Genomic DNA, 26,199 nt, shown 5'->3' on the forward strand with positions numbered 1-26,199 from the left:
ATCTTGTGTTTAGATTTTTGTCTAAATAAAAAAAATGAATTTTGTAAAATAAAGGAAGAGGCCAAGAAAGTGGAAGGAACAGAATGTCACAATGTTCCAATATTAATAATAAACACTTTATTTAATAGAAAATTTATTGCCAAATCAATATTTATAAAATTCCAACTCAGAGGACACTGATAATAATGTTTAACACTCTTCAGTATCTAAAATGCAACAACAGATTCATCTCAGTAGAGCCCATCTGACTCATTTCATTGGTGCTATTAAAATCATTGATTTTTTCTTTTTTTGGTGGGTCTGAACTCAAGGCCTCCAAATCATTGATTTTTAAGACATATAAATAAATGTATAGCTTGTGCTGCATTTAATCATGACCTAAATTGACTAATTTATTGACTACCTTTCTTCTCTGGGCAAAGAAAAAATTGTATTCTTTCTTTTCTGCCACTTAGTAAATAACTGGGACTAATAAGTATATCCAAAGATTTAATTATAGCATTAGAGCAAGAATAAATGACCAAGAGGGGAAGCACTAACACAGAGAGAAAAGTCAGGTCAATTGTATCATCTCTGTTTCTTATACTGACAAGTGTGTTAGCTCAAAACTTAATTCAGCACGTACCACAGGTACCATGAAATACTTAGTTCATAAATTGAGGTAGTCATCATAATGTTTTACCACCAAATAGCTACAATGTATGTCAAAATGTTACAAGTGCTATATAAAGTTAGATGTATTGAGAATGTGATTTGTTTACAAGACAGAAATCAGGTAGTCTTTGTAGTGGGACCTCTAACAAGGAAGGACCATAAAGTTAAATCCATCCAACAAGGAGTAATGGAGAAATTAGAAATACCGGGTAAATCAGCATAATATGAATAAAATCCCAAATGCACAGACGGGCAAGTATTCTCTGATTAGCAAGTTAATACACTGGCAACACAGAGAAGGTTGTGAAGAAGTGTTCTGACGTCAAAGGGGGAGTGCCTTTGTCATATGTTGATGAGTTTTTCACCTCAGACAGATTTCGCTAAGATTTTTTTTATTGGTTGGATATGGAGATAAAGAAACATTAATAATTCAGTTACATAAATTTGGTAAGTGCTCATTACAATTATTTGTTCTATAAGAACTCTCAGGATTTATATGCATTTATTTATTGTTTTTTGTGACTATTTTCATTAATGTATATTGATAAAAAAGTATATGGAATGTACAAAATAATTATTTCATTACAGTATTTGCATACATGCAGGTTAACTTTGTCTCAGAGTTTTTAAAGTGACTTGTGGCCATCCCAGGGAATGGTAAGTACAGAAGCAGAAAAAGAGATAGAAAATACTTCTTCAACCCTGTTGACTGCAAAATTTTTTTCTTCACTTGGTTTGTGTGAGGTATCGTATCAGCATTTGTAAAAGTAAAAGCATGTACAGAAGTGCTACCGAGGGAAATGGTGAGATAGTCCATCAGTATGAGCAAATAAATGACACGAAATGTCTGTCGATATAACCATGTATAGAATGCATTGCATAGAAGAGATTACTCTACAATTATGATTGGGGGCTTTGACAATAACCAAACTGAGAAATGAAGACCTTATGGATTATTATCATTGCTGGAAAAAACCAGCATAACAGATAGTAAGTGAAAATTCTATTCTGAAACCAATATTTAATGTCATAATGTCTAAATTAAACCTTCAAGAGAAGGAAAATACCCATTTATAAATATAAAAGATCTAAATAGAATCACATAAAAATTAAATAATAAATTACTGATAAAATATTTTAATAAAAGCAATAAGTGAAGTGTTGGTGTCTTGTATGTACCTGTGTATTTGGCCATGAATGTATTTATGCATGTCTAAAGTTTACGAAAGTGAAAAACCCCATAGAAAAATGAGCAAATACTGTATAAAGGGAAGTTACTAGAAAGGAAATATAAATAACTGACAGTCACAAAAACAAGTTCACTTCATTAATAATGAATTACAATTAGAAAAGAAGGTACATCATGCTTTTTGCTTTTTCATGGTTAAAACTTAAAATAACTGCAAAAGTTCAACATTAGTAGGCTCATGGCAAACCAGACAAGTTTTGCAGTGAAAAAAAGTAGAAAAAAAATCATACATTTTAGAGACTAGTTAAAAATCCAATTAACTATCAAAATCTTCTATCAGATATTTTAAAATGAATAATTTTTTAGAGTGAGACTAGTGGGAACATTTAGGTAAAAGACACATTTCTTATATCTTAACTTTGGCATATTTATCATTAAACATTTAACATTTTGGTGGTCAAATTTAAAAATTCACCAAGGAGATCAATATATATCAGAATTAGAGCATAATGTAGCTGTGTTTAATAAATGCACAGAACAAACAAATTTTAAATTTTAAGACTTTTTCAAATATGGAATACTCACTATTAAAAATACAGATTTATAATAAATGACAAAAACACAGCTAAGTAGACATCATAGTATACTATGTTATAATATCCCTCCTTGACACACAGTATTTTGGTTTGGGTACCTGAGGAGACAGTAAGTTTACAAAAGGTGATATTCTGTAGGAGATAAGAGCCTAGTTGTTAAGGAGGGAATTTGACCCTGGCTTGTATTTCCCACTCTGTGGAGAATCTATCCTTGGGAATTCTGTCTGAATTCTCTTACTGTTCTTCAGTCATCGCCATGGCCCTCTACCTTGTCTGAGGCTTCTGAGGAGATACTGCCTTATTACAGCTGTCATCACTGATCACTTGTTTAAAACAGCAACTCCAATTTCATGTTACTATCCACCATTCCATACTCAGCCAAAATTTGCCAATATTCCAAAAATTTGTTTGTGCTTATGATCCATATCCTCTTTTAGATTATAAACTCCATAATCTTGGGAATTATGAGTGCCTTTCTCCACTAAGCAAAATAGCAAACATAGTAAACATTCCATAGCTATTTGTTAAATAAATTTACAAATGAATACTAAGCAGCTACAATCTATTTTTTTCATTTACAACATATGGATAATAATAAAAATATCCCTTAGTGTTTAGAAGATGCTTAAATATGATCAAATATTTAGCACAGTTTCTAACACATAATATCACTTAACAGGTAATTGAAATTTTTCTCTTGCTTTTCTATAATTTCAAGTGGTCTCTCTTTTGGAAGAATCTGAATAACTAGTGAAATTAATTTATCTTAAGGACTGCTTTCTTCTTTCTAAGTGTATTTTGCTTGTGTCTTGATTGTGTATATTATTTGAGGAGTATACTTTAAAAGACTACAAAGTACAGCTCCTTCCCCACTTTTTGTAACAAAGATTAAAGATTTCAGTGGCTGATGATATACAGTGCCATGTGAACAGTACATACATTTTTGGTAGAAGAATTTTCTCCAAAGATAATACTCATTCATTCCAAAGTACACAGAACAATGAGTTTATAAAGTGTAAAGTCAGGCAAATGTGGTGCTATCTAGTCTTAGTATGTTACTGGATGGATATCTTCTATGTTTCTGGTAATATGGCACTGTTGTGTTTTCTCTCAAAGTTGTCATTATGGTTTAAATCATTATAATACAAATTAACTGGTACTACATTCAAGAGACTGGTAAGTGTCCAAGGAGAACTTCACACTTCAACCTGTATGATTCATTTTAGCACAATTCAGATAGCAGTGAGGGAAACAAGAATTACTGTCTCCTTGCTAGAAGACATTTGACGTACATGTCTCTGTGTTCTAGTAAATGAACCCTGAGAATTAGGCTACCCTAGAGAGCTTTATAACCTCAGGCTTACTCCGACTTTGGAAAGCCATTTTCTTTCAGTCTCCTTGTGTAGAAATGTGGGCTGGTTAGAAAACCATCACTTCTTATCTTCATCTAGGATCCATTCCTTTGTAGCTTGGCTTTAACGGCTCCCTGAGTAGAACACTCAGTTCTGTATAACCACCAGCAAATCCTGGCTGTAACTCTGGAAATTTTCTTGAGTTTCTAAGATATATAATGAAAGAAAATGTCTTGTAAAAGCAGTATTAATAATATTAAACATTTTAAGTGGCTGTATACAAAAATAATTTTTTCTCCTCTAAAGAAGAGATAAAAACACACCTATTCTTAGTATTCCACATCAATCATATCACATCAATAAAAATTATTCTCTTCTTTAGTATTTAAACACATGTGATCACTGGATATACTATTTTTTTGTCCATTTAATCCTGATCACATTAGATCAATCATTGATTATAAGCAGATTTTATGATAATTTAAATATATATGGTCAAAGCCAAAAATGAAAATAAATTCCTTTGCCTTTGGTACAAATGTTGTCACAATGTATAAATCTTATCAAAATCTTGAAGATAATTATGTCTCCTAAAACTAAAAATTAAATATCATTCATTGTTCAAAAGCCAGAATTCATTTTTAAGTTTCTGATGAATCAAACACACACCTAAACACACCAATTTATCTTCAGTAAAATGTTATGGCAAAAAGCTGGCTAGAAAAATATTACAGTGAAATTCTTCCAGAGCAATAGTTTGCAGATCACTTTCAGTAAGGTATTTGGCAATCCCCAAGCACCTTTTCCCCATGACCTGTGGTAAGGGGATTGAGTGACAGCTACTTTAGTTAATTAGGAAAAGCCAGAGGACAAGTGCCATAAATCTGATGACAGAGTTTGAATAAAGGAGGAGGAAAAAAGTGTCTTGGAATTTGGAGAAAAAAAAACTGGGGAAGTATTAACTGAGCTAAAGGTGACTGAGCACTCTAGGTTCAGAAAATCTCAGAATTCCCTGTAAGGACATCAGGGAATGAATGATGGGAAATTGTTCTGATCTATCTTTGCACTGTCTCCCCTATACATTCTCCCATTTTCTCATGAACACATTCTTAGGGATGTACTTTTGTAACAGAATACAGATAGTGATTTTTTTTTGATTACTGTGAAAGCTAAACTTGTACAATTTCAATAGATTCATACAGATTCACTGCTTATTTGGAATCTTGTGGGATTATTTAGTTTCTGTTCACATTTCAAAAAGTTCTCCAATATCACCTTTCACTAAAGAGAATTATTCATATTTTTTTCAGTAATGATTCCTTCTAAAGATATATACAAGAGAATAGAAAATAATTTGGAGAAATTACTTTCTCTTAAAAAATTGGGGTTTGTGATGCGGAGGCTACACAGTTGCTTTATGTGTGTGAATGGGGTTCTTTGTCACATTAATATCTCAAACCAAGTGACTTTCATTATGTTAAAATTCAAATTAACTCTTGCATCATACAATGCCCAGATTCTAAAACACATATCTTAAATTATTTCTTAATAATCACCTCCCCATAACCTGTCTGTTCTCTATTTACACATTGTTGGCATCTTGAATATTTCTTTTTAGTAAAGAGAAAGATTTGGAGCTGAGTAGTTCATATGTCCAAGTACAGACAGGATTTCAATAATAAAATTACACTCTGAAGTTTAAAAATCATACTTGAGTTTTCCTGTATATTCTATATGTTTAATAACTGATAATAAACAACTATCACATGAATAGGTCACAATTACCCATGTACCTCAGTTGAAAGATAGCATAGATTATTTAATAGAGCAAAAAAACCTGAAATAATTTATATTTATTTTGTGAAAGATTTTGTAATACATAAGTACTAGTTTTTGTCTTATTTGTTGTAATTTTATTAAAAATTACTTTTTAATGTGTATGAAGGTTAATCAACCGACCTTGGTTGATTATGGTACAACAGTTAACCTGTAAGCAATCCAATAACCTGTTAGAACACCTCCCATACTCCAAACCATGGTCTATAATAAAAATTATATCACATGTCTCTTACTTTTTGTGATACATATTTACCCTTTAAGCAGTGTTTATCATTTCTTCAAGAAAAAATTTCCCTACTTCCTATACTGTTATTAATTTATGTCAACTGTATCCTGAATCTTTTCCATATCAATTGTCACAATTATCACTTTGGTAAATATGTATTTATGAATGCAAGCAGGGAATTTGTCTGCTTTTTTTCAGTACTGAATTCAACCTCAGAACAGTTCCTGGAAAACAGCTTATTTTCAGTAATTGTTTATGCAATAATGTCAGAGGGTGGCTTTATTTATATCTTCTTCTGGACTACAAGGAAATAGAGAAGTGACCAATTCCTTATTGAACACTGTGATTAATCCAGGATATGGGACACAGTGTGGTCCAATGGGTATTTTTTTGTACAATCATTTTGTTTTATTGCAATGAATACATTTGTAGCATTGTAAATAAAGTTAAGATGTGAAATAGGATTCCTTTAAATACTAAACATAATGAAGATGGTTATTGTTTTTTTTTTTTTATCCTGTCTAGTTCCTTTTTTTTTTTTTCATTTTTCTTTTATTATTCATATGTGCATACAAGGCTTGGTTCATTTCTCCCCGCTGCCCCCACCCCCTCCCTTACCACCCACTCCACCCCCTCCCGCTCCCCCCCTCAATACCCAGCAGAAACTATTTTGCCCTTATCTCTAATTTTGTTGTAGAGAGAGTATAAGCAATAATAGGAAGGAACAAGGGGTTTTGCTGGTTGAGATAAGGATAGCTATACAGGGCATTGACTCACATTGATTTCCTGTGCGTGGGTGTTACCTTCTAGGTTAATTCTTTTTGATCTAACCTTTTCTCTAGTTCCTGGTCCCCTTTTCCTATTGGCCTCAGTTGCTTTAAGGTATCTGCTTTAGTTTCTCTGCATTAAGGGCAACAAATGCTAGCTAGTTTTTTAGGTGTCTTACCTATCCTCACCCCTCCCTTGTGTGCTCTCGCTTTTATCATGTGCTCATAGTCCAATCCCATTGTTGTGTTTGCCCTTGATCTAATGTCCACATATGAGGGAGAACATACGATTTTTGGTCTTTTGAGCCGGGCTAACCTCACTCAGAATGATGTTCTCCAATTCCATCCATTTACCAGCGAATGATAACATTTCGTTCTTCTTCATGGCTGCATAAAATTCCATTGTGTATAGATACCACATTTTCTTAATCCATTCGTCTGTGCTGGGACATCTTGGCTGTTTCCATAACTTGGCTATTGTGAATAGTGCCGCAATAAACATGGATGTGCAGGTGCCTCTGGAGTAACAGTCTTTTGGGTATATCCCCAAGAGTGGTATTGTTGGATCAAATGGTAGATCGATGTCCATCTTTTTAAGTAGCCTCCAAATTTTTTTCCAGAGTGGTTGTACTAGTCTACATTCCCACCAACAGTGCAAAAGGGTTCCTTTTTCCCCGCATCCTCGCCAACACCTGTTGTTGGTGGTGTTGCTGATGATGGCTATTCTAACAGGGGTGAGGTGGAATCTTAGTGTGGTTTTAATTTGCATTTCCTTTATTGCTAGAGATGGTGAGCATTTTTTCATGTGTTTTCTGGCCATTTGAATTTCTTCTTTTGAGAAAGTTCTGTTTAGTTCACATGCCCATTTCTTTATTGGTTCATTAGTTTTGGGAGAATTTAGTTTTTTAAGTTCCCTATATATTCTGGTTATCAGTCCTTTGTCTGATGTATAATTGGCAAATATTTTCTCCCACTCTGTGGGTGTTCTCTTCAGTTTAGAGACCATTTCTTTTGATGAACAGAAGCTTTTTAGTTTTATGAGGTCCCATTTATCTATGCTATCTCTTAGTTGCTGTGCTGCTGGGGTTTCATTGAGAAAGTTCTTACCTATACCTACTAACTCCAGAGTATTTCCTACTCTTTCTTGTATCAACTTAAGAGTTTGGGGTCTGATATTAAGATCCTTGATCCATTTTGAGTTAATCTTGGTATAGGGTGATAAACATGGATCTAGTTTCAGTTTTTTGCAGACTGCTAACCAGTTTTCCCAGCAGTTTTTGTTGAAGAGGCTGCTATTTCTCCATCGTATATTTTTAGCTCCTTTGTCAAAGATAAGTTGCTCATAGTTGTGTGGCTTCATATCTGGATCCTCTATTCTGTTCCACTGGTCTTCATGTCTGTTTTTGTGCCAGTACCATGCTGTTTTTATTGTTATTGCTTTGTAATATAGTTTGAAGTCAGGTATTGTGATACCTCCTGCATTGTTCTTTTGACTGAGTATTGCCTTGGCTATTCGTGGTCTCTTGTGTTTCCATATAAATTTCACAGTAGATTTTTCAATCTCTTTAATGAATGTCATTGGAATTTTGATGGGAATTGCATTAAACATGTAGATTACTTTGGGGAGTATCGACATTTTTACTATGTTGATTCTACCAATCCATGAGCATGGGAGATCTCTCCACTTTCTATAGTCTTCCTCAATCTCTTCCTTCAGAAGTGTATAGTTTTCCTTGTAGAGGTCTTTCACATCTTTTGTTAGGTTTACACCTAGGTATTTGATTTTTTTTGAGGCTATTGTAAATGGAATTGTTTTCATACATTCTTTTTCCGTTTGCTCATTGTTAGTGTATAGAAATGCTAATGATTTTTCTATGTTGATTTTGTATCTTGCTACCTTGCTATAGCTATTGATGATGTCTAGAAGCTTCTGAGTAGAGTTTTTTAGGTCTTTAAGGTATAGGATCATGTCGTCTGCAAATAGGGATATTTTGACAGTTTCTTTACCTATTTGCATTCCTTTTATTCCTTCTTCTTGCCTAATTGCTCTGGCTAGGAATTCCAGTACTATGTTGAATAGGAGTGGAGATAGTGGGCATCCTTGTCTGGTTCCTGATTTTAGAGGGAATGGTTTTAATTTTTCTCCGTTAAGTATAATGCTGGCTGTAGGTTTGTCATATATAGCTTTTATAATGTTGAGGAACTTTCCTTCTATTCCTAGTTTTCTTAGAGCTTTTATCATGAAATGATGTGGGATCTTATCAAAGGCTTTTTCTGCATCTATTGAGATGATCAAGTGGTTTTTGTCTTTGCTTCTGTTAATGTGGTTTATTACGTTTATTGATTTTCATATGTTGAACCACCCCTGCATCCCTGGGATGAAGCCTACCTGGTCATGGTGAATAATCTTTTTGATGTGTTGCTGAATTCGGTTTGCCATTATTTTGTTGAGGATTTTTGCATCAATGTTCATTAAGGGGATTGGCCTATAGTTCTCCTTTTTGGAGGTGTCTTTGCCTGGTTTTGGGATAAGTGTAATACTGGCTTCATAAAATGTGTTTGGCAGTTTTCCTTCCCTTTCTATTTCATGGAACAGTTTAAGGAGGGTTGGTATCAGTTCTTCTTTAAAGGTCTGATAGAATTCAGCAGAGAATCCATCAGGTCCTGGACTTTTCTTTTTGGGGAAACTCTTGATTGCTGCTTCAATTTCATTTTGTGTTATAGGTCTATTCAGGTGATTAATTTCTTCTTGGTTCAGTTTTGGATGATCATATGTATCTAGAAATCTGTCCATTTCTTTAAGATTTTCAAATTTATTTGAATATAGGTTCTCAAAGTAGTCTCTGATGATTTCCTGGACTTCCATGGTGTTTGTTGTTATCTCCCCTTTTGCATTCCTGATTCTACTAATTTGGGTTTTTTCTCTCCTCATTTTAGTCAGGTTTGCCAGGGGTCTATCGATCTTGTGTATTTTTTCAAAGAACCAACTTTTTGTTTCATTAATTCTTTGTATGATTTTTTTGGTTTCTATTTCGTTGATTTCAGCTCTTATTTTTATTATTTCTCTCCTTCTATTTGTTTTGGGATTTGCTTGTTCTTGTTTTTCTAGGAGTTTGAGATGTATCATTAGGTCATTGATTTGGGATCTTTCAATCTTTTTAATATATGCACTCATGGCTATAAACTTTCCTCTCAGAACTGCCTTAGCTGTGTCCCATAGGTTCCGGTAGGTTGTGTTTTCATTTTCATTGACTTCTAGGAACTTTTTAATTTCCTCTTTTATTGCATCGATGATCCATTCTTCATTAAGTAATGAGTTATTTAGTTTCCAGCTGTTTGCATGTTTTTTGTCTTTACTTTTGTTGTTGAGTTCTACTTTTACTGCATTGTGGTCAGATAGTATGCATGGTATTATTTCTATTTTCTTATATTTGCTGAGGCTTGCTTTGTGCCCTAGGATATGATCTATTTTGGAGAAGGTTCCATGGGCTGCTGAGAAGAATGTATATTGTGTAGAGGTTGGATGAAATGTTCTGTAGACATCTACTAGGTCCACTTGATCTATTGCATATTTTAGATCTTGGATTTCTTTATTGAGTTTTTGTTTGGATGACCTATCTATTGATGATAATGGAGTGTTAAAGTCTCCCACAACCACTGTGTTGGCGTTTATATATGCTTTTAGGTCTTTTAGGGTATGTTTGATGAAATTGGGTGCGTTGACATTGGGTGCGTACAGATTGATGATTATTATTTCCTTTTGGTCTATTTCCCCTTTTATTAGTATGGAATGTCCTTCTTTGTCTCGTTTGATCAATGTAGGTTTGAAGTCTGTTTTGTCAGAGATAAGTATTGCTACTCCTGCTTATTTTCGGGGGCCATTGGCTTGGTAAATCTTCTTCCAGCCTTTCATCCTAAGCATATGCTTATTTCTGTCGGTGAGATGAGTCTCCTGTAAGCAACAAATTGTTGGATCTTCTTTTTTAATCCATTTTGTCAAATGGTGTCTTTTGATGGGTGAATTAAGTCCATTAACATTAAGTGTTAGTACTGATAGGTATGTGGTGATTCCTGCCATTTAGTTATCTTAGTTGTTTGAAGGTTTGATTGTGTGTACCTAACTTGATGTTACTCTCTACTGTCTTGCTTTTTCTTATCCTGTGGTTTGGTGCTGCCTGCCTTTTCATGGTTAAGTTGGGTGTCACTTTCTGTGTGCAGGATCCCTTGCAGAATCTTTTGTAACGGTGGCTTTGTGGTCACATATTGTTTTAGTTTCTGCTTATCATGGAAGACTTTTATTGCTCCATCTATTTTGAATGATAGCTTTGCTGGGTAGAGTATCCTGGGGTTGAAGTTATTTTCATTCAGTGCCCGGAAGATCTCACCCCACGCTCTTCTTGCTTTTAATGTTTCTGTTGAGAAGTCTGCTGTGATTTTGATCGGTTTACCTTTGTATGTTACTTGTTTTTTCTCTCTTACAGCCTTCAATATTCTTTCCTTAGTTTCTGAACTTGTTGTTTTAATGATGATATGTCGTGGAGTAGTTCTATTTTGATCTGGTCTGTTTGGTGTCCTGGAGGCCTCTTGCATTTGTATGGGAATATCTTTCTCTAGATTTGGGAAATTTTCCGTTATTATTTTGTTGAATATATTACGCATTCCCTTCGCTTGCACCTCTTCTCCTTCTTCGATGCCCATGATTCTCAAGTTTGGTCTTTTGATGGAGTCGGTGAGTTCTTGCATTTTCTTTTCACAGGTCTTGAGTTGTTTAATTAATAGTTCTTTGGTTTTTCCTTTAATTACCATTTCATCTTCAAGTTCTGAGATTCTGTCTTCTGTTTGTTCTATTCTGCTGGATTGGCCTTCCGTTTTGTTTTGCAGTTCTGTTTCGTTCTTTTTTCTGAGGTTTTCCATATCCTGGCTGTTTTCTTCTTTATTGTTGTCTATTTTTGTCCTGAGTTCATTTATCCATTTATTCATTGTGTTCTCTCTTTCACTTTGGTGTTTATACAGTGCTTCTATGGTTTCCTTTATTTCGTCTTTTGCTTTTTCAAATTCTCTATTTTTATTGTCTTGGAATTTCTTGAGTGTCTCCTGTACATTTTGGTTGACCCTATCCAGTATCATCTCTATAAAATTCTCATTGAGTACTTGTAGTATGTCTTCTTTTAAATTATTCTTGTAGGCTTCATTGGGTCCTTTGGCATAGTTTATCTTCATTTTGTTGGAGTCTGGCTCTGAGTTTCTGTTCTCTTCATTCCCCTCTGGTTCCTGTACTAATTTTTTGCTGTGGGGAAACTGGTTTCCTTGTTTTTTCTGTCTTCCTGTCATTGTCCTTGGTGTTGTTACTGTCCCTGTACTGTGTGTAATTAAGTATTTTCTAGCTTGTAATAATAACAATGGTAATATTGAGAATGGAAGAGTGAGCTGAGATGAAAAGCAAGAAGTTAAAGAAAAGGGGAAAACAAATATACAGACAAGAGGGAGAAAGCAGAACAAGGTATCAGACAAGAGAGTTTCAAAGGTATAAACAGGGAGTGTTAGTGTACTAATCGACAGTAAGCTGAACAGACAATAGAGAGACAGAGAGAGGATTGAAAATCAAAGATAAAAAAATAAAAAGTAAGTATATGAAAGTAATATCTATTTATAAAAATGAATTAAAATAAAATGGAAAATAGGAAATAAAAAAAAAAACCAAAAAACTTCCAAGTTTATATGCAATGCAATTTCAGTCTTAATAATTTGGATGTCCGTCTTAATCTCCAGTCCTGGAGTTGGTGCCTCAGATGTTGTTCTGTAGTTGTCTCATCAAAGGGGATGCATAAAGTAGAACAAAACTACACTCACACACACACAGAAGAAAAAAAAAAAAAAAAAGCCCCACCAAGTGTCCCCAGTTCAAATGCAATACAGTTTCAGTAAGTTTTTCAGCTTGCAGGTGTAATTCGGTTGTTCTCTCATGAAAGGTAGGGAGAAAAAGAAAAAAAAGCGTCTGGAGGCAGTTCTGAGAGTGGTATCTGCAACTGTGGCTTGCCTGCCTGCTGCTCTCAGCCTGTAGCTGGCGGCGTTATTTATGCAGGTCTCTGGGGTGAGCTTAGCACTCACCTGGTCCCACAGGCTTTGTTTGCTCAGAGTTCTCCTGTGCGGCGGCCTCTGCTACAGCCTTTCCCCTTTCCAAGCACTGGGAAAGGTGCCACTGCCCCGCGTTGTCAGGCCTGCGTGTTTATTTACAGTTCACGTGGGAAGTGGGTCTTCCCTCCTCTCACAAGCGTCCCCGCTCCTGGTTGCTGGGCGCACCCCGCTCCCGCCAGAGCCTCTCCGGCCCGCCAGGCTCGTTTATTTACAGTCCCGGGAAGGATTCCCTTCCCCCAATCTTCAGCGCTCAGGGCGCCCCACCCTCTTTCCAGCGTGTCTTAACTGTTCTTATTGCTTAGTACTCAGTTTCTCTTTTTTTCCCGGGTGGAGGTCAGTCTGTCCAGGGGGCTATGCTGCTCTGGCCCAGGCTTGTCTGTGGGGGAACCGCGGTACCGCGAAGCTCACCTGGTCTGCGTCTTCCCAAGCCGTATGGGCGCCGGCCACTGGCGGCCCCGGGGGCCTCCTCGGTTCTCCGTGTGAAGTGGAGATTCTCTGCGCCAGCTGGAGATGTGGAGGAGTCAAAGTTATGCCTTTTCTCGGTGATTATGCCTGCAAAGTGTGTCTCCAGCGTCTCTCCAAGATTTCACTATAGGAGGCTCGCTTTCTGCTTCCTACCTCTAGCTGCCATGTTGGAATTCTGTCTGGTTATTGTTTTAAATCCTAGAAAAGAACCAAACTCAGAACATATGTAATATGCATTTATAATATAAAAGAGTGCTTTGTGAAGTGTCAGAAAGCTGTGATATGTTTCCTTAATTCAGATTAAGATCCCCAGAGCAAGTCATGGTGGAACACACATGTAGCACCATCTATTCAGAAGGCAGAGGTAGGAGCATTGTGGTCTGAGACTAAGCTAGGCAAAAGTTAGTGCATGATCCTATCTAAAAAACAAACAAACAAACAAAACCTTAGTAACAAAAGGACAAAGGCTATGGCTCAAGTGATAGAGTGCTTGCCTTGCAAGCCGAAGGTCCTACGTTTATTCTATCCTTCCAAAAAAGGAGGTAGTCAATCACTCTGATCCTCAGGAAGATATAATACTCAATTTTTCTTACTCATCTGTGCTGCCTCATGTCAGAGACAATAGTTAAACATTGTTCAATAAATTCTTTTATAAGCTGAATGGTTAAACAAACTGATTATCTCACTTTATTTTATATATATTTCAGTATAAACCATGCATTAAAATAAATAATATGAATTAAAAGACTAATCTTATAGGAGTATCACAAATATTATTAGAAAGCCAATTGTAAATAAACAAACATCATGAAAAATGTGGTATATTAATTAATGAAATTTTTTAAAATTTTAGGATTCTTTTGAAACATGATCATACTCTCAAGGGACAATGTATACTAATGCCATAAGAAATATGGCTATATTTCTGCTAAAATTGTCAGTTGCAAATAAGAGAAAGAATGGAAAAAGAGATAGTTGGTATATCTGAATGGTGAGATATAAACTATGTATGTGCTAATAGTCAGTGAAATCAGCGATTTTTGTATTTTGTGTTTTTTTTTCCTGATCATTTATTACTCTAAAGAATCCACATACATCACTATAGTGATTAATTGATAGAGTAATAAATGCTTAAAGGGAAGCACACTTGGTGGAAAGAAATGATTTCAGTTTTGAAAATGTCCAATGTGCTGTGGAATTTCGAACACAGATATTTTTAGAGTCATTTAGATATACCGTTCTGGAGATCTGGGTGCTGCTGAATATTTGAGCATAAATTCTGGATCACTTTGTATACAGGTATAATTAAACATTGGTTTATATGACAACGTCTAGTAATGTGGGATGTGCACCAAAGAACAACGTAGAAGAGATTCCAGCAGTTAATAACTGGATATAACTTCCTGAGACAGTAAAGGACATGGAAAGAAGAGAGGTGTTCAAAGAAGGGGAGTTGTTAAATATGTTGGTTACAAGTGAAAGTTCAGAAACCAATGCTCTTGATAAGCTGGGAAGCCCAGTAAATATCAGTAATAGCAACAATTATGACGATTCTTACAGCCAAGAAAGAAAGCATAAGACATTCTTACAACATCATCTTCAAAGTCTCATCTATCCATAGGCAAGAACACTGTTCTTCATAAGCATCTTATCTTCCTTTCTCTCTCTCCTCCCTTCTTTCTTTCCTTCCTTTCTCCTCTCTTTGATACTTCTATCCCTCCCTTACTTCTCCTTCCTTTTAATCATTTTTTCTCAATGTGTCTTGATTTTTATCTACCATATTTAAAATTGTGTTTTCTACAGAAAACATTTTAAACTTACTGTGTCTAAAACTGAGTCAATTAATTACCCTACCTAATGTATTTTCATGTTTTCCTTAATGTCCTTATTTCATTATATGCCTAAACTTCTATTAGCCTGCTTCACATAACCTTTGTCATGTAATCAATTGATTTTGCATCTCCTTTTTGTCACACACTCTTTCTTGAGTTTATTTGGCAATCTGATGAAGTACTGTCCAAAACTTTCTCCTTATTTTGGAAATCTTTTTTCACTAAAGTTGGTGTGTTAGGTCTGTAATTTGAGTATATACATTAGTTTGGCATCTTGAGTGCAGTATTCATTTTTTTCTACATGAAACTATAATCTAGGGTCTTCCAAATCCCATTGATTCTTGAAGAAATATAATCAAGTATAGATTTTACCAGTAAACAGTGAATAAGTTCACTTGCTTTCTACAGGTTTTTAAGAGCTACCTGTATATGGAGGAGCTTCAAAATATAATTTTTAACAAGTCTTCCAAATTTGCAATGTTTTGAAGCATCAGAAGGCTAAAAAATTTCACCTGAAAATTATTTTACATCTGGACACCAAAGGCTTATGCCTGTAATCCTAGATACTTAGCAGGCTGTGATCTGGAGAATAGCAGTTCAAGGACAGCCTGGGCAAACATTTCACAAGATCGCATCTCCATAACAACCAGAGAAACATGGGCAGGAGGTGTGGCTCAAGCATTAGAGAACCAGCTTTGCAAGCATGAAGCCCAGAGTTCAAACCCAGTATCAACAGAAAATCATATTACGTATATACCAGAGAATGTAAACTCCCTCAATACCCATGTTATGTAATAAACTAATTCTCACTTACGTTTATGTGAACTGTGGAGATCAACTTGAAGTGAGATGCATGAATATCTGAAACTTCTTAAATGAAGTACACATATGTGTGTGTACATAAATTCTGTATAAGTAAGTGTATCAGTATTTCCTAAAAGAAGTTTTTGTCCCACTTCCTTGAAGTGTCACTTAATGGAGTAATTATAGAGAAATAGATTGAATATCACCAAGATGAAGAAAAAAGTGTAAAACTAATAAGATGATAAATAGAATTTTAAAAAGTATCCTTTTGGTGATGCTGAGAATTCTTTTAATTAATAGATTTTTGAGGTGTTTTAGGTCTATAGAAAAATTGAATAGAAAGTACAGAGTTCTGAAATATCCCCCTTGAGCAACTCACACACTCAGTTTCTTCTATGATAAAATACTTTCCTTAACTTGGCACACTTGATATCATTCATGAGTTAATATTGTCATTATTCAGTATAATCCATACTTTCCAATTTGGCTCACTCTGTGTTGTTCATGCTGTGTTTTGACAATTGTTACAGCACCATACCAAATACATTCACAGTCTACTCCCATGTCTCCAGATTCCACCTGTCTGTCCTTCACAATTCTCCCTGCATCCCTTGGCCAGCACTGAATTTCCCACTCTTTCAATATCGTCTTTTTTAGAACTCTCTGTAGTCAGAATCATACAGTATGTAGCCTTTTCAGATTGACTCCTTTTACTTAGCTATATGCATTTATGGTTCCTCTGTATCCTTTCATGGACTGATATTTCCTTTCTTTTTATCACTGCATAATATTCCATTGTACTGGAATATCACATTCATCTATTCATACATGTATCCATGTTTGATAGCTCAGTTTGGGGATGTTTTCTGTGTTTTGTTTTTTGCGGTACTGGGGTTTGAACTCAGGTCCTACACCTTGAGTGAGCCATTCCACCACCACCCCTCTTTTTTGATAAATTTTTTGTGATAGGGTCTCGTGAACTACTTCCCCAGGTTGGCTTTAAACAACAATCCTCCTGATCTCTGCCTACTTAGTGAGTAGCTAGGATTACAGGTGTGAGCCACTGGTACCCAAAAGTAGTTCAGTTTTAAATGTGTCAAATAGCTTGACTTCGCTCAAGATGTCTGACCCATTCGCTTTGTATAGTTCCTTCTCTTACAGCATGTAATTCGCACATCATCTTCAACAAATGCCATTTTCTTCTCCAACCCAGGCAATGAACCTTTAAATCTTCATCTCTTGAATTTAAATTTCTCCTCTTTAATGTTTTTGCTTTCTTAATATTTGATTATTTTAGTTATTCTAATTTATATCTATAAAGTATATTTAAATTTTATCTTCTAATTTTATCCGCTGATATCATTGCTGTCAATTCTGTGTCACTTCTATTTGTGTGGTTTTCATAGCTTTGGTATGACATTACTGCTGCTTCTCATGTCTGACCAGTGTTGGTGACCCAGTGATTTATTCATATTTCAACCATTTCTCACTGCTTCATTTCCTATTACATCAGTGTGACATTCTTCTTATAGGGGTTTATAAGTTTGTCCCTATACATACATATGGCACATTCTGTGTTTCTTTTTCTATTTTTTGGTATTTCTTTCCTAGGTCAATTTGGTAATTATTTTCTTTTGTGGATCATTCTTTTGGTATAAAATCGAAGAACTCTTTCTTGATACCTAGATCTCAAAGATAATCTCTCATATTATCTTTCATAAATTTTTTATATAATACATTTTTATACTTTATTTTTATTGTTGTTCTACTGGGGGTACATTGTGGCATTTACAAAATTTCTTGCAATATATCATAGCTAAGTTCACCCCCTTCATCATTCTCCTTTATCTCCCTCTCCGCCCATTCCTGGAATAGTTTCAACAGGTATCATTTTTCCATTTACCATACATGGATACAGAACATTTCTACCACATTTAATGTGTGTATACACATACATACATACCTATACATATTTTATTGATACACACATCCCATTGGTTCTATTTCTCTGGATAGCCCTAATATAGCCATGTTAAAAATGTTTTTATTTATTTTTTATTTTTTTATTCACTTATTCATATGGGCCTACATTGTTTGGGACATTTATCCCCCCTGCCCCCTGCTCCCTCCCTGTCCCCCCCACCCCCCTCACTTCCAGGCAGAACCTGTTCTTCCCTTACCTCTAATTTTGTTGAAGAGAAGACATAAGCAATAATAAGAAAGACAAACCATTTTTGCTAGTCAAGATAAGGACAGCTATACAGAGAGACTCCTAGCATTGCTTCCATGTACACATGTGTTACAACCCAAGTTGATTCATCTCTAACTGAACTTTTCACTGGTTCCTGATCCCCTTCCCATATTGACCTCTGTCGCTTTAAGGTTTCTGTATTAGTTCCTCTGCAGTGAGGATATCAAACACTTTCCTGTTTTGGGTTTCCTACCCATCCCATTCCTCCCATATGTGCTCTCCCCTTAGCGTGTGACACTGCTGTATTTGCCCTATCATAAATGTTTTAAAGACTTTATATTTTACCTTTTGTGTGTGACAAATTGAGGGTTTTTTTTAACGTATGATGTGTGTGACTTGAGTCAAGCTTCATTTTTTGGAGAATGACATTTATTTCTTATTTATTTATTTGTTTTTGGTGACACTAGGGCTTGAACTCAGGACCTCATGTTTACTAGGCAGGCACTCTTGCCACTTGAGACACTTCACCAGCCCTTTTTTTGTGATGGATTTTTCAAAATAGGGTCTTGTGGACTACTTGCCAGGAACTGACTTTGAATGGCTATCCTCCTGATCTCTTCCTACTGAGTATTAGGATGACAAGCTAAAGTCACCAGTGACTGGCTGGCTGGAAATTATTGAAAAAAAGATCACCTCCATTTAACTGGTTTTGCACAATCATTAATTAAGTCCAAGGATTTTACAGTACAGGATGGTAATATGAAAAGTAACCAAGCCACCCCTATCCTTTTTTTTTTTTTTTTTTTTTTTGCTTTACTTATGTTTTTGATAGGGTCTCACACATTTTGCCTGGGGACTAAAATCTACCTACCTACACTAGCCACGTAGCTGAGATAATAGGCCTGCACCACCATGCTTAGTTTATTTGTTAAGATAGGGTCTTGCTAACTTTTTGCCTGGGCTGGCCTCAAACTGCAATCCTCTTGTCCTGTAGTAAATATTTATTGAATAAATGGTGAAGGAATAAGTGCTTACATTAAAAGAGTTGCATTCAGCCATACCTTATATTGTATAAGTGATCACTTATACAATATAAGTGATTTTTCCTTTTTGTAATTTTTCATGGCCATCTGATATTCATGTCCTTCCTGGTTAATATTTAAGAATAACCAAAATCTCAATGGATAAATGCACCAGGTGTTTAAACTCAAGTTACACTGTGGGCCCTGCTCGCTCTATCCCTACTTGCTGCTTCCATCCATCTTGCTCCAGTTTCCATGCAAACTCTGTCCATCTATCCTGGAACTTTAGTCCTCTGCCTGCAAATCTCCACTGTCCATGTTACCCATGATGATGGCTGACCTAGCTGCCCTAGTCCTCCACTTCTAACTCCCATATCCTTTCCACCAATCTCCCACACAGACTCACCTTCAGTTAATTGTACCCCAAATCAAATCCTATGTCAACTTATATCCTAAGTCTCACTATGACAAAAACAGTTTTTCTTTCTCTTTGTGTCAAAATTATTGAGTTCCTACCACTTCAGCATTCATAAATTGGCAGTTTCCTTCATCAAATTATTCACAGAAATACTTAAGCATTTCACAGGAGTCTGTTCCACAGGTGCTTCAAGGGAGTTCTCTCAATTCCTGCTGTTCCTTCTTTCTTATAAAGACTTGCTAAAACAATGTCATGGAGTACGGCTAGATAATACACAACAAAAATGTGGTTTACATATTCCTCTAGCCAGTTCTGTAGTGGAGTTTGTTTTTGTTTTGGGTTCAGATCCATGCACAGATACTCACTTTAAACAAGCTTGCCTTAGGTCCCTTCATACTTCAGATGAAGCCCAATCTACATCTTCCAGGATTCACAAAAAAGGACAATTTAGATGAGGAGAGGATATTAACAATAAAAGAGGAATAAACTATTAAAAGGAAGATCTGTCTTGTGTGTTTTTTTTCTTAATTACAGAGTTAAGATGAATGAAGCTGGTGAATTCAAAGTATCCTGGTGCCACAGATCATTCAGTCACTGAAAGAAATGGGGGAAAAATAGAAAATAAATATAGCATTGTGATTTTAACATTTTCAAAAGCAAGATTGAAATGAGCATAAATGTAGAGGTAACCAAAGAGAACAGGACTAAAATGGCATCAATGAATCTAGTTCTAAAATCATGTACACACACACACACATACATGTGCAAGGACTTTTGCATGGAAAACAATGGCAATGAAGCAAATAATTACATGAAACAGTGTTAATCTGAGTAGATCCATCTTGACTGGAGATCATGGCATTTGAGAATAGTTTCAGTGTGATACAAAGGAGAATTTATGCAAAAGGGCTTGAGATCAATTAATGGTTTACAGCCCCCATGTGGTCAATGAGCTAATGGTTTTTGCTCACTGTTCTCCAGGACAGCAGTTATATAGAGCACAGGTAAATTGAGGAAAGAGGTTATCACATCACATTCTCTTTCCTCCAGGTCAAAAACGCAGCATAGATGGTGGAGATAGAGGAAGGATTCCAGGGATGACTTGGGGTAAGAAATATTATTTTTCTTGCTTCATACAGATCTTATTACTATTCCCCATTTCTTATTACAAAATTTAGCTGTCATGGGAAGACTAAAAATAAAACTGCCCAATACTTTGAAGAATCATCAATTCACTTTTATTCACTATAATGATTCTTATTTATTTATTGTATTTTGCTTGTGCTGAGGTTTGAATTGAGGGCTTTATGCTTGCAGAGCAGGTGTTCTACTGCTTCAGTTATGCAACCGTAACCCTGTAGTGATTTTTTAAAAAATTCCTTTTGGCCTCAAGAAGGTGATGTAAAAATATTATAACATTGGCATATTTTCTGAACTACAAATTTCTACTTTAACCATAGTCAACATGTAACTCTTAACAGAGTCGCTATCTGCTTTTACTTAGTGTTTGGAGTCTTGGAAGAAACCATGAAATTAAAATCAGAGACTATGATTAAAAACCTGACATTGTGATAATTATGCTAAATTAATATAGATTTTTCCTCAACTTAGTCAATTATTGGATTTCAAAATCAAACTGTTAGTGAGTTGAAAATGGATATGTAGGAAACTGTGGGTATGCCAAATGATGAAGACTCCATTATTTCTTTTGGCCATCCCCCAATACGTTAGTCCTAAACCAAAATATAGGTCTATTTTTCCAAGCTTTGTGGATTAGCATTTTAATTTTTTCAAAAAATATTCAGTCCATCTGGTATAGAGTTGGCAAATAAGGTATTTCCTATAACATTAAATATATAGCAAGATGCATAACTGTGATTACTGAAGTTTTTCTTGCTTCAGAATGCATTTAAAGTTCTTACATCAGGAATAGAAATATCACCAAAAATCTTTTCACTGTAAATTGGAAAGTTGCAAGTCTTTTGTAACAACTTCTGCTAGTCCTTATTTTTGTTTTGAGATCAGTATATTTGTCAAATTTTAAGCTACTTTTTGGCCTTTAAACTATGAGGCCAAATAATTCATTTAGAAATTAGATTCTGAATCCTTGCCTTTTACACATTTTCACTACACAGATTTTGTGCGCTAAATCACTGTCACCTTAATTTTAAAGGCAAAGAGATTTTTTCCAACTTCTTTTATGTACTCCTATAATTTAAAAAAAAAGCTTAGCTATTGAAGTTACAAATCAAGTTCATCTGCAAACGATTTTTGCAGATGATCAAGGATTATTTAATAAATGTATTTATTCTTTTCTTTTAAATAAAATTGCTAGACTTATGAAATGACCTTCAGAGAAGATCGGGAGCATTCAAGGTGGTATGGCCGTAGACTGAATTGACCTTCAGAAAAGACCTCCTTGGTAATCAGTAGTGTTTCATAAAATGACTATGAGTATCATCTAACCAAAAACAGTAAAATGATGGAAGAAGAACATAAATTAGGAAGCGGTAGGAGATTATGGGAAGGGGAGGATAGGAGGCTTCATAGGCATGCATAATCGAAGTACAATTATACACATGTATGAAAATGACTCAGTCAAATCCATTATTTTGTAGCAATTAAAATACTCTAATGGAAAAAGAGCATAATTGTGAGTTCAATTTAATTGGGTGTGGAAACAGTTAGCTTCCAAATGTGCAAAAAGTAGATAATTTAACAAAAATTGGATGAAGAATCCCCAACATTGAGTCACCCATTGACTTAATGACTGTTAGAAGGACTCATTATCTATTACCTTTCTCAGAAGAACAACAAGAACAAATATATGCAAAGAACAATCTTGGCTTTGCTCAGTCTCAAAGTCTCTCCTCCACTTAGGATGAGTTATGTGTGATTAGCCTGGGGATAAAGCCTTGAGTATATTTTGGGGATTCTACCTTCTCGAGTCAATCTGATGATCTGACTGCAGTAAAGATGCATTAATAACATGGTGAGGCTCGGTTTCCCATGCAAAGTCTGAAGTTGTCTAGTTTGCCAATAACTCCATCTAACGCAGAGGGGAATTATTAACAACCCAATTTGATTTGAACATAGATGCAAAATAATTTCTCAATCAGCTTTGTCAAAATAAAGAGGAAATTTTATCTCTCTATGCTTCTGTTGTTTCATTTCTCAATGACTCTCACCTGAGAATGGGAATGGTTATGACTTTAATATATATATAAGCATCAGGTATTTTTTAAACAGTTGAAATATTTGCTGAAAATTTTATTTAACTCAGGAAACTTCTGTTCCTAACTAGCTGGCCTTTTTCTGATTGTTTGGAAATAAATGCAAAATGCATGAACTAATGGGTAAGTGTAGATTTTTTATAAAGTAACTAACATGTAAAATATTAGCATTACCTAGGTAATTCTAAATTTGATCTGCACACAATCATCCTTTGTCTGGGCATATAGTCATGCTTGCACAAATTCCTCGGTTGGAACTGTATGACATCAATAAATTTTACCTATCTTCCTCAATGCTGAAAGCTGTAGAGAGACAAACACAGACGTAACTTTAATGGAGATCAAAATACCAACTTTATTAATCACACAGAGCATCAGAGAATACAGCTCTCAGAAGAATGGACCCACTGATTTTATAGACTACATAAATTATTAAACACAGAAAAATGCACTTTTTATGGAATTTGCTATGGAATTTCCTCTGGCTCTGAAATAGGAAGATATGAGCAAAACATCCTCAGGTATTTCTTCTAGATTAGATTAAGTCACTCTTCATCCACTTTTTGTTGCTATAACAAAATACCTGAGATCAAATAATTATAAAGTGAAGTTTATTTTGGCTCACAGTCTGGATCTGCAAGAGCATGGTGCCAGCATCTGTTCAGCTTCTATTTAGAAATCTGTACTACTCAATGCATGTGTGCTTTCTAATTTTGCACTTTGTTCTAATGCTTAGTTTGCTTTTATTTGGCTATATTTTCTTTATTCCATCTTTTTAAATGTTGTCATTTTTTCCCCAACCCAGCTGCGGAGGTCTCTGGGAAGCAAAGGCTAAACAAGGATTTTACAGGAACTTATGTTTGTTTACCATGTCCACAAAGTTCAAAGATGTGATCTTGAGAAGCTGTATATCCAAAACTTCAGAAACTTTCTCTGGAGAAACATCTCACAATAAAGTCATAGTATTAAATAAATTAGTATAAAAAGTTCCCAGGCAAATTTTAACATAAAAAACCTAGTATTTCTTCAAGCATGTTAATTTGTGTAATTTCCCATGAACCTATGTTATTTAAATACATTTCTAGACTAGGAAAGCCCAAATTCATGAAATAATAGGACATTTTGCCTACAACACTGCATTTGATCCTACATCATTTCATTTCTTTATTTAATTCAATCAATTTTTGGCTTGGTTACTTTTCATATCATTGCCATCCTGTACTGTAAAATCCTTGAAGTTAATTAGTGATTGTGCATTCTATGTCCATGAGGTAATTGGGTTTAGTAAATATTTCACATTGCAGGGATTCATTTGTAAGTAAGTGGTGTTTAACATAAACACAGACATGGAAAACTGAATTAATTATGTTAAATTATTCACCACATTTTCTAGGTTAATTTAGGCAGACTATTTCTTTATTACTTATTGGACACTGTCAATATTAACAGAAAAAGAGTAAAGATAGCAGAAAAGATTGTAATTACATACTTTCCTCTATCTTTTCAGTATGGATTATATTACATGCAAGAACATAATTATAATATAGCAGATAAAGCAATTTAAAAATCAGAAGTCATTATGTAGTCCCAAGGCAGTCAGCGACGATATAAGATTACTGAGGAATGCATGGGTAGGAGGAGACCGTAATCTTTCAAGTAAGAGTTCTCATTATGAAAACCACATTGTAACATTTGAAACATAATTAACCTATTATATATGATTATGTGATTACGTGGATAAATATTTGTGAGATTTTAAATTTCTATGTAAATATTTCCTTACAAGGCATAACATAGAAAGTTAGTATTAATTATCAATGGACAAAGAACACATTTTTTTTCTCATTGACAAAAAATAGGATGGGGCACATATAAATCCATGGACTAAAGAAATTAGAAGTTTAGTTCCTGGATTGAAACAGTTTACCATAAAATGAAGCAAAAATAAATAAACATATGATACAAACATTGAAATAAATATTACAATTTAAAATCAGCCAAGATGCTCCCTCAGTCCAAAAGACAAGACAGAAAGTTTCTTCCTGTGCCAACCCCTCCAGCTGAAGAAGATCAACCTCCATGGGATGGAAACCTGGAAAAACTGGTCCTTTCGTTGCCTGATCTCTACTGTTGTCTAATCATCCAGACACCCTATAAGTTCTCTTCCTTTTCAGAAATATTTACTTTTTTTCAGTACTGTATATCAAACCAAGGGTCATGTAAATGCTAACTGCCCTACCCTCAGACTAATGTCTATTTTTTAAAAATTTTTTGTTACTAACCCATTGACTTCCTCACTTCTTCAGACAAGAAAATGGTTGCTTTTTTTCAGTCTCCATTTTCATATAATTAATACTGGTAGGAATTTTTTAATCACTTGAAATCACAACTTAGGAAATGGTCAGATTATAAATCAAAATGAATTACTTTTGTGTGTCTAGAAGGGATCTCATGAGAAATTCCAGCTAACTTAGAATTTTTGCCCTTAAACCCACAAAACCAAATCCATAGTATTTATCATTGATACTTTTTTAAAAAACTGTAAATTAGCTGTAATTACATAATAAATGAGGTGCAAAATGATGTTATGATTTATGAAGGCACTGAGCAATAAATAAATATAGCTAGTCAACATATTCATCACCTCACATGCTTAACATTCTTGTGGTCAGAACATTTGAAATTTACTGTCTTATGATTTTTTAAAGTCTCTTCTCTTTAGCCTTTTTCCTGGTAAGAGACAGAAGAAGATTAAGGGAAGGGAAATGGTTTTGTCAGTCCTTAAAAATGTAAGTGAGCATAGACATTCAAATAACTTTAAGATTTCTCTATATAATTTCCTACTTATTTGACAACAGATGCTGAAGAAGGTAAATTAGAAGTTCAGGCTGACAAATGAGTACATTTAACATTAACATTTGTAAATAGCTTAATAAAATGCTTTTACATTTCTTTCATAATTTATTTTCTCCTTGCCTTTATCATTTTACTAGGAATTGAGTAACTATGAATTTTCTATCTATAAGCAATGCCAAGCTGCCATGAGTACTTCAAAAATCTGCTAAGGAAGACATTTTGATGAATTTCTCTGTCTGCTATCTTTTCCCTAGGCAAAAGACCTTTAACATCTATTTGAGAAGAAAAATAAGTAGCTATGATTTGCAAAGGTAACTCCTATCTATGTGGCACTCGTATTTCAAAACAGGGTCAAATACCTTTAAACTTTTTCCTTTGGTTTGTGTTTGCCTTTATTGGTTTATATGTATTTTCTCTTAAAGTGATACCTAATGATTATAAAAGTTTAAGGACATAGTTGTAAGGTTTTATGAGAGTGTTCTAGATCATTCATAAATAAAATTACCACCATCTTAATTTCTGAGTACATATAGTGCCCAATGTAAGCATACTAGTCATGGCTTTAGTATGCATACTCCTGTTTGCTATAAACATTAACATAAAAAATGCAAAAACACTGA

The 26,199-nt window shown here is 34.7% G+C and overlaps 1 long non-coding RNA gene across 1 annotated transcript; it reads right to left on the bottom strand.

Annotated features, from left to right (window-relative positions):
- Nucleotides 1-171: 171 nt before the first annotated feature.
- On the bottom strand, nucleotides 172-23,026 carry LOC141423939 (uncharacterized). Its single transcript, XR_012448705.1, has 3 exons — nucleotides 22,898-23,026; nucleotides 19,856-20,084; nucleotides 172-3,997 (listed from the first exon to the last, which is right to left on the bottom strand). It is a non-coding gene; the product is annotated as an uncharacterized lncRNA (long non-coding RNA).
- Between the last annotated feature and the right edge of the window lie 3,173 nt (nucleotides 23,027-26,199).

Source organism: Castor canadensis, chromosome 6, assembly GCF_047511655.1.
Source record: "Castor canadensis chromosome 6, mCasCan1.hap1v2, whole genome shotgun sequence".
In the NCBI taxonomy this organism is placed as follows: Eukaryota; Metazoa; Chordata; class Mammalia; order Rodentia; family Castoridae; genus Castor; species Castor canadensis.